The sequence below is a fragment of the Ctenocephalides felis genome, unplaced genomic scaffold (genome assembly GCF_003426905.1).
Source record: "Ctenocephalides felis isolate EL2017-DRISC unplaced genomic scaffold, ASM342690v1 CF-g0.4_SCAFFOLD_00845, whole genome shotgun sequence".
Classification (NCBI taxonomy): Eukaryota; Metazoa; Arthropoda; class Insecta; order Siphonaptera; family Pulicidae; genus Ctenocephalides; species Ctenocephalides felis.
The window spans coordinates 77435082-77444623 of NW_020536999.1; positions in this window are offsets into that span (position 1 = coordinate 77435082).

The window sequence follows — 9542 nt, forward strand, 5'->3', positions numbered from 1 at the left end:
AATAGATTTAAAACTGAAGGACCTGAACTGGCTCGTCCAAACTTTCATTACAAAATAAGCTTCTCGATGATAATTCCAATATTGAAACAATATTTGTATAATTTAGAAAGCCCAAAACAAAATACTGAGAATGATTTGCAGCATTTGATGGGTTTATATAATCCACGAAAACCTAAAAATTCCCAATAGAAGTCATTGGTTGATTGTTCGAGAGAAATTGGATGCATATGTCAATCCCAGTCAGTCAAAAAACTAAAGGGCCTGAAGAGAATATGGCTCAGTGATCAGAAGCTTAATGTTTCAAGACAAATTGGATGCATATGTCAATCCCAAACAGTCGAAAATTAGCATACTTTAGAAAAAATGGATGCATGTATGTGGGTCAAAAATGTTAATGTTTTTAAAAAAAAAAATTTTTTTTGGTACTGGAAGCTCCAGCAATTTGCCTTAAGGAACGATGCCGTGCGCCCCACTAGTTTTATTTCGATATTCAACATCTTTACTTGTAACTTACAGGTTATGTTATAAAAATATAACCCATAAGTATATATATAACTTATAGGTATTAAAAAAATCTGAATTGGAAATCGATGCATCAAAATTGACTACTAAATCACAAGCAAAAATCAGCACGAACCCATAAAACTCCTTCGTAACAAAAATTTGGAGAAATGCAAAAAAAATGTCTATATACTAAAAGTCTATTACCATACTTTTCAATTACCACCCGATCCGCCGCTACAACTTTTAAAACAAAATTAAATTGTAAAAATGCGTAAATTTTTAAATTTGTTTGTCATTAGTAGATTCAATGGTTGCATTTTTTTGGTTTTTTAGCTTTATTCTATTAAAAGTTACCTTAATTGCTATATATTGCTATGTACCGTTAAAATGTCCATGAAATTATTAATAAATCTGCGTATAAAAATTTGTAACTGTTGGAACAAAATTATATGAAAATAATTTGCTGAACTTTTAAATTAACATATTTGTAAAGCGTCCATGTTGTTTTAGCCCCAACGCTTTGGTTTAATTTGTATTTTGTTATAATTTTATTAAATATATTGAAATCGTTAAATTTCAATAAAAAGCTAAAAAAAATATTGGTTGTCAACGCAAAGGGGGTTTAAAAAGATAAATACAGATTCAACAAATTTTCTGAGGTCAACATTCTTTTTCTTATGTAAAATAATCGGGTTTTTGGCATTGAAAGTATGGTTTAAATTAATGACATGTTCCGAGAGCATTGTCTTAAACTGATTATTATTTTTTGAATTGCAAATGTGTTGGTTCATTCTCTTGTAAATAATGTATTTTATTCTTTAATTATTTTAAATATAAAATTGAATTTATTTTTTAAATTCTGTAAATGTTCTTTTAGATACTGTTTAACAAAATTTGCTAAATAATGACACACAATCCGTGTCGAAACGTATATTATAAATGAATATTTTTATTTATTTGTTTTTTTTATTTCGACGATTGGCTGAAAATCAATATTTAAGATATGTCTCAACGTCGAACAAAAAAATCTAATTATATATATATATATATATATATATACTAGCTGACCCGGCAAACGTTGTTTTGCTAAGTTAGGTATTTCTAAGCAACTTCTACAGAATAAAAAATAGAATACTTTATTTTAGGAGTGTAAGGATGTATAGTTTGAATGGTACCGACAATGAGGTATTATAAACACAATAAACTTCAAAGTCTACTTATATAATAATAAATTATATAATTCATAATAACAATATTCGTTTGACCATATTTTGTTAATACAATCAAACTGGAAGTTTTATACACTTTCTATAAAAATATGGTATAATTTAATCCAAGTCTTTTTTAATCTTTAGCCGTGGTCAATGCTCAGTTGGTCATTTTTGCCCCACACAGATGTAAGTTTTTAAAGTGTTGAATCTCACTCAAAATTAACATTACATTTTATAAAACAATTAAATAGTTAAAATTTATATTAAGGTCTCGTGAACTAAATCACAGTGCTCACAACCCAAAAAACTAACAACAAAAGGAAATACTTTTGTTATGGATTTTCAAAGATTACTGTTTATCTCCTGATAGCAAAGTCATAAGAATCAAGGTTATAGCTGGTTATACATCTTTTCCCCTCTACTTTCAAATATTGTTGTTGAACAATGCTAAACTTTACTGGTTTTTAAGATATTGGTGGTGAATCTTATTAACCCCATATCTTCATATATTACTATCCATTCTTCCATAAATTCATAGAAAAATTTTCCAGTTTATTCTTCAAAATTAGTGGAAAATAACCATTAGTGAATTATATTTTACATTGCATTATCCAATAATTGTTGAAGTACTTCATCTTTTTCAATTTGTAGAGTGATTCAATAAAACATGAACGATACCTGACTGTGTCTAAAATGCATAGATTTTGATATATCTTTTGAAAGGAATACCTTCAGAATTGTACTCATTTTTCTGCTATACTTGTTCTAGCACCCGAACTGTCCATACATTTAATTGAATGCGAGTATTATAATCAATTTTCAAAATATTTTATTCCAGAGAACTTGTAATATGTGCATTGACATTTTTACAGATGTGTGTTCCAAAGTTATATTATCAACCGAATCTTCTTATTTAAGTAGTGGTCTGGGAATAAGTTATTCGACAAAATGTCCCCTTTGATTCCAAATTTAGGTTTTTAATTTGAATAATCTAAATAAAATAATAATATAATGTAGAAAATATTTTATAAATACTAATAAATATAAAATAATGCAACTAAGACTGAGCCCAATCCGTACAGCCATTTTAACGTTTTACCACGAATTGTTATATAGCTATATAAAATGGACATTTCTTCTTTATGAATTTGATTGAACATATGTACATTTTCAACATGAGTACATATTGTGATAAATTTCAATGTGCTTATTTTGATTTTCCTTTTTTGCAATCGTGTATCCAAATTAGTGGCATCTTTGTTATCACCATGACTTGTATGTAGTATGCTCGGGAAGTAATTGAGATTTTTATGAATATGATTTCTAAAATTACTATCTGTGTTATAATCCAATTTTCTTATTCATATCGCTGTCTATTATAACTTGCAATAAGTGATTAGACAAAAATGTCTATGGTGTCCCCTTCGATGAATTCGAAATTTAGGATCTCAATTTGAATAACCTAAATGCAATAATAATATAATTCATAAAATGTTTTGGTAACACATTATTCACAATTGTAATGAAAAATTTGTATTGTAAATAGATTGTACTGTAAATATTTGTAATGATTACTTCCATATCTAATTAAACTGCACTTATGTTGATGTCACATGTCATAATGCGATCTTCATAAGCAATTTTCAAACAACTTTGTTTCCGAAGATCTTGTACTTGTATGTACACATAATTGAGATTTTTATGAATATGATTTCTAAAATTACTATCTGTATTATAATCCAATTTTCTTGTTCATATCGCTGTCTATGGTGTCCCCTTCGATGAATTCCAAATTTAGGATCTCAATTTGAATAACCTATATGCAATAATAATATAATTCAGAAAATTTTATGGTAACACATTATTCACATTAAACCAATAAGTACTTGCACAGCACAGCATTTGAAACAAATTTATTTATTTATTTTTTCATAAGCAAGCCTTAATCAATCAATAATAATAGTATTATTTCAAGCTGTTGATAAAAGAATACAAATAGGCAGTGAGCAAACACTTGAGAATTAAATAAAAACCTCATATAAAATCAAAATAAGCATTCTTAATAACAAAATTAATAATTATTATTAAATTATTAACAAAAATATATAAGTAATTAAATTTTAAAATTAAAAGAATAACACATAATCTGTTCCAACTTGACAACCATCTATTTGACATGAGTAGGCGATACTCGATACATCTGTCATTTGAATAATATTGTATGGGAAGCCATTTTGAATCAAGTGCTGTTTACCAAAAATTTTCAAATTAAAAATGTGAAGTTTCTACGCGGATTTGAAATATTATCTCACCTTTTGGACAATCTCTGGATTGGCACGAATTTTTCAAGACTAAGACTGGCCAAATCCATTCAGCCGTTTTCGAGTTTTATTCGGACATTTGAAAGACAGCTCCATTTTTATATATAAGATATATATATATATATATATATATATATATATATATAACAGTGCATTTATTTATTGTAACTCCAGTAACTTTTAGTCAATTTGTCTCAAGTATATAAAATATATAGCAAATTTGTATAAAATTAATTTTTCTATAATATTGTCTAACATTGTGAAGATCCACAGCAACTCTGTATACTTAAAAATCGTACTCAAACTTAGATAATTATTACTACTTTAAACAAAAATTTAGCAGTACATCGTTTATGCATTTTTTACTAAATCTTGTAAATTCTAAACAATTAGTCTAAGTTAAATACAATATTTGGCAAATTTGTACAAAATTAAATTGTCTATAATATTGTCTAACATTATCAATATTTAAAGCAACTTGGTATACTTTAAAATTGCTTTAAAACAACCTGCAAACGTTTTTGACTCAATAATAGATAACTCAAATTAATATATTGATCATGTAAATTACTCACACATTTTGGCAAGTTTAAGCAACTTGATTTAGAACAAAATACCGCTTACACCTAGTATATTATCTAAAATTAATTACAAACTTTATTTTCCAAAAAAAATACTATTTTGTCTTATTTTATAAAAAGTAATACGCAATTTTGTATCCCAAAACCACCAAAATATTTACTTTTCTTTATCATGTGTTTTATATCGAACTTTGGCATAAATATCGACTTTTGGGGATAATAAAAAAGTTTTTCATGTTTTTTACGATAGGATTTCCTTTATTAGTGCTGTCAGATAATTTATAGCACTATAATCTCAATATATATATATATATATATATATATATATATATATATATACATATATATATATTTATATTATACACGTGTTTGCGGTTGTATAGTATGTATGTAGTTGCGGGATTTTTAATGAAGTATGAAATGCGTCGTTAATAAATTAAACTAGTCGTGTATGGCATCGTGCCTTGAGACAAATTGCTAGAACTTTCCGTACCGTAATGAAATGGTCGAGAAATATTGAATGTTTTCAAATAGATTATTATTAATATTGTAACATTGTCTAATATTTATAAGAATTATATGAACTAAATTCCAAAGTTGAAATTACTTGTTTAAAGTATATTAGAACTTTAGTCAGAATTTAAATTAAAATCTCAATTATTTTCGATATACAAAAAAATATTTTTTGAAAAGAAAATGAAACATGAAACAAAAAAACAATCAGATGGATTGACTTGAGTAACATTACTCGACATAAATCGAGCACATGGTTAGTTAACAATTAAATTTCAAAAAACACTAAATTATGTTTCACAAAGTCGTCTAGGATTCTAGATGTCAGCTAAGTCGACTAAATAAATTCATATTATATTTAAAATTTTCGGACAAGATACAGCTAGGGCACAAGATGAGTGATGGATCGAGTTGTGTAACATTACCCAAAAAAAATCAAGCACATGGTTAGTTAAACTATAAAAAGCATTTTGATTACATAATATCTTTGCTTTAAAATTCTTGAAAATGTAGTGATTGTATTCAAATAGAGTCTCCACGGACCCCTTTGTCAATTCTCCTGATCTAAAAATAAGATTGCGTAAGCATAAAGCAATGGCATTTTTTATTGATCGCTGATTTTATAGTAATATAACTTGGAAAATATTCTCGCCCGAAACATGAAAACACGAGGAATGATTTCAATCCCAATCTCCGATGTAATGATGTAATGTTCTCGCCCGGCAAGTCCCAAAAGAAAGAATGAATTTTTTGGCGGCTTTTTCCGACATGAACCATAGATATATGCGAATATGTACCACTGCAGAGTGTGCAAATAAATAAAATAAAAATTGATTAAATGAAATAAAAATCGTTTAAATAAAATAGTCAAATAGTTTCAAATTTAAAATAAATAGTCAAATAGTTTCAAATTTAAAATAAATAGTCAAATAGTTTCAAATTTAAAATAAATAGTCAAATAGTTTCAAATTTAAAATAAATAGTTTCAAATTTAAAATAAATAGTCAAATAGTTTCAAATTTAAAATAAATAGTCTGATAGTTTCAAATTTAAAATAAATAGTCAAATAATTTCAAATTTATAATAAATAGTCATTGTTTTAAAAAAACATAGAAATTGTTTAAAAAAAATTATCAAGAAATATTGTTAATCATCAGAACATGCTTTAAATCTGAAAATGTTTAAAAATAGTCAGAAAATGTTAACAAGAAATAGAAACTGTTTAAAAGTGTCAAAATATAGTATTTTGTCAGAAAATATTGTGAATTGCTAGAAAATATAAATGTATAGAAATGTGAATGTTATAAAAATCAAACTAAAATAAAATAAAATCTCTATTTTAACTGCATTTCAACATTTTAAAATCAATTAAAAAATCCTAATATTAACTAATTACTATACGACAAAACAATAAGATTGACAAGGCAACATTTCTTCGAATTACATATCGAGGTTTTTATATGGGGCATCACGTAAAAGTCAGAGAAATAAAATTATAGCTAAAAAATGGAACATCGAACCAGATGTTACCAAATCCCAACATCTTATCGTTTCATTGAGAAGCCACACAAAGCCTGCCAATAAAAAATCTAATAATGCAAACTAAATTGGAAAATGTATATAAATAGATTTAAAACTGAAGGACCTGAACTGGCTCGTCCAAACTTTCATTACAAAATAAGCTTCTCGATGATAATTCCAATATTGAAACAATATTTGTATAATTTAGAAAGCCCAAAACTAAATACTGAGAATGATTTGCAGCATTTGATGGGTTTATATAATCCACGAAAACCTAAAATTTCCAATAGAAGTCATTGGTTGATTGTTCGAGAGAAATTGGATGCATACGTCAATCCCAGTCAGTCAAAAAACTAAAGGGCCTGAAGAGAAAATGGCTCAGTGATCAGAAGCTTAATGTTTCAAGACAAATTGGATGCATATGTCAATCCCAAACAGTCGAAAATTAGCATACTTTAGAAAAAATGGATGCATGTATGTGGGTCAAAAATGTTAATGTTTTTAAAAAAAAATTTTTTTTGGTACTGGAAGCTCCAGCAATTTGCCTTAAGGAACGATGCCGTGCGCCCCACTAGTTTTATTTCGATTTTCAACATCTTTACTTGTAACTTACAGGTTATGTTATAAAAATATAACCCATAAGTATATATATAACCTATAGGTATTAAAAAAATCTGAATTGGAAATCGATGCATCAAAATTGACTACTAAATCACAAGCAAAAATCAGCACGAACCCATAAAACTCCTTCGTAACAAAAATTTGGAGAAATGCAAAAAAAATGTCTATATACTAAAAGTCTATTACCATACTTTTAATTGCCACCCGATCCGCCGCTACAACTTTTAAAACAAAATTAAATTGTAAATGCGTAAATTTTTAAATTTGTTTGTCATTAGTAGATTCAATGGTTGCATTTTTTTTGTTTTTAGCTTTATTCTATTAAAAGTTACCTTAATTGCTATATATTGCTATGTACCGTTAAAATGTCCATGAAATTATTAATAAATCTGCGTATAAAAATTTGTAACTGTTGGAACAAAATTATATGAAAATAATTCGCTGAACTTTTAAATTAACATATTTGTAAAGCGTCCATGTTGTTTTAGCCCCAACGCTTTGGTTTAATTTGTATTTTGTTATAATTTTATTAAATATATTAAAATCGTTAAATTTCAATAAAAAGCTAAAAAAAATATTGGTTATCAACGCAAAGGGGTTTAAAAAGATAAATACAGATTCAACAAATTTTCTGAGGTCAACATTCTTTTTCTTATGTAAAATAATCGGGTTTTTGGCATTGAAAGTATGGTTTAAATTAATGACATGTTCCGAGAGCATTGTCTTAAACTGATTATTATTTTTTGAATTGCAAATGTGTTGGTTCATTCTCTTGTAAATAATGTATTTTATTCTTTAATTATTTTAAATATAAAATTGAATTTATTTTTTAAATTCTGTAAATGTTCTTTTAGATACTGTTTAACAAAATTTGCTAAATAATGGCACACAATCCGTGTCGAAACGTATATTATAAATAAATATTTTTATTTATTTGTTTTTTTTTTATTTCGACGATTGGCTGAAAATCAACTAACTAACATGGATAAAGTTCTGAGAAATCCGAGTCCAAATCTATAAAATGTTTGATTTTTGGCACTTTTATTAATTTTTTATCAATTTTTGTACTGTAAAATAATGGATGATTATTTATCAAAATTGTAATATTTAGACTATAATTTTAGATGTATACTTTTTATTTTGGCATTGAATTATTTTCATTAAAATCAAGTGAAACATAAATATATTTATTTGATATTTATATAAAACATATAATTAAAATATGCATTAAAATCATATTGTCTATAAATAATGTCATTTTATTAATAGTATTTATTACTTTGGTGCTTGATATGGGTATGAATTTGTAATAAAATATATTCTTTCTGACAAATAGTTAAAAACTTGTTATAATTTTCAAAATTATTTGACATTTCATACTTCAAAAATTAATTCACTCGCATCATAGCGTTTTGTTTATTATACTTTTGTCATGTCAAATACGTCAATATTTATTTATTATAAATTAATATTTATTTTAAGTGATCAATGAATATATTATATGCTTGTTAAATTCATAAAAAAGTGCAAATTCAACACGGGAATATTGTGGAAATAAATATTTTTTACATAAAGATCTGATTTTTGACATTTGCATTTCATTTCAAATTAATTATAACTGTCAAAATATTTTCTTCTGGATCGAAATTTAATATAATATGATATAGTATTTAGTTTGTCTAGTTTATTTTTGTCAGATTGCAATGATACCTTCAGATTGTACTATTCCATTTAAGAGGTTACAATTTTCTGTATGATTAACGTTTGCGATGGCAATCAAATTTATCTCAACTCATATAATAATAATATTTTATTTTAATTACACAAATTTCTTTACACTTCGATAATTAATTCCAACGCATGATGCAGGTGTTTTGTTTATTTTAATTTTGTTTATGCCAATTTTTTTAAAAATTAATGAATAAATCAGGTTTCAGTCTAAATTAACAAATCAGTATTTTCATCTGAATATACAATTTTTTATATAAATATTTGATTTTTTACATTTTCATTTAATTGAAAAATAGTGAATGTCAATTTCATATATTCAATATGCAGTATATTGTAAATGTCAAAATATTTCCTTTTTGGTCGAAAATTAATCTATGATATTTATTTTACAATATTGTGCTGTATCTATAATTTCTTCGGCAATATAACTTGGAATAATTAATTTATTTGTTTCTTATTGAAGTCGTTAAAACATTTTTTTGAAATGTCAAATTTTTGTTATGATTAATTTTAAATTCAATATGTCGCTTTTTTATTGT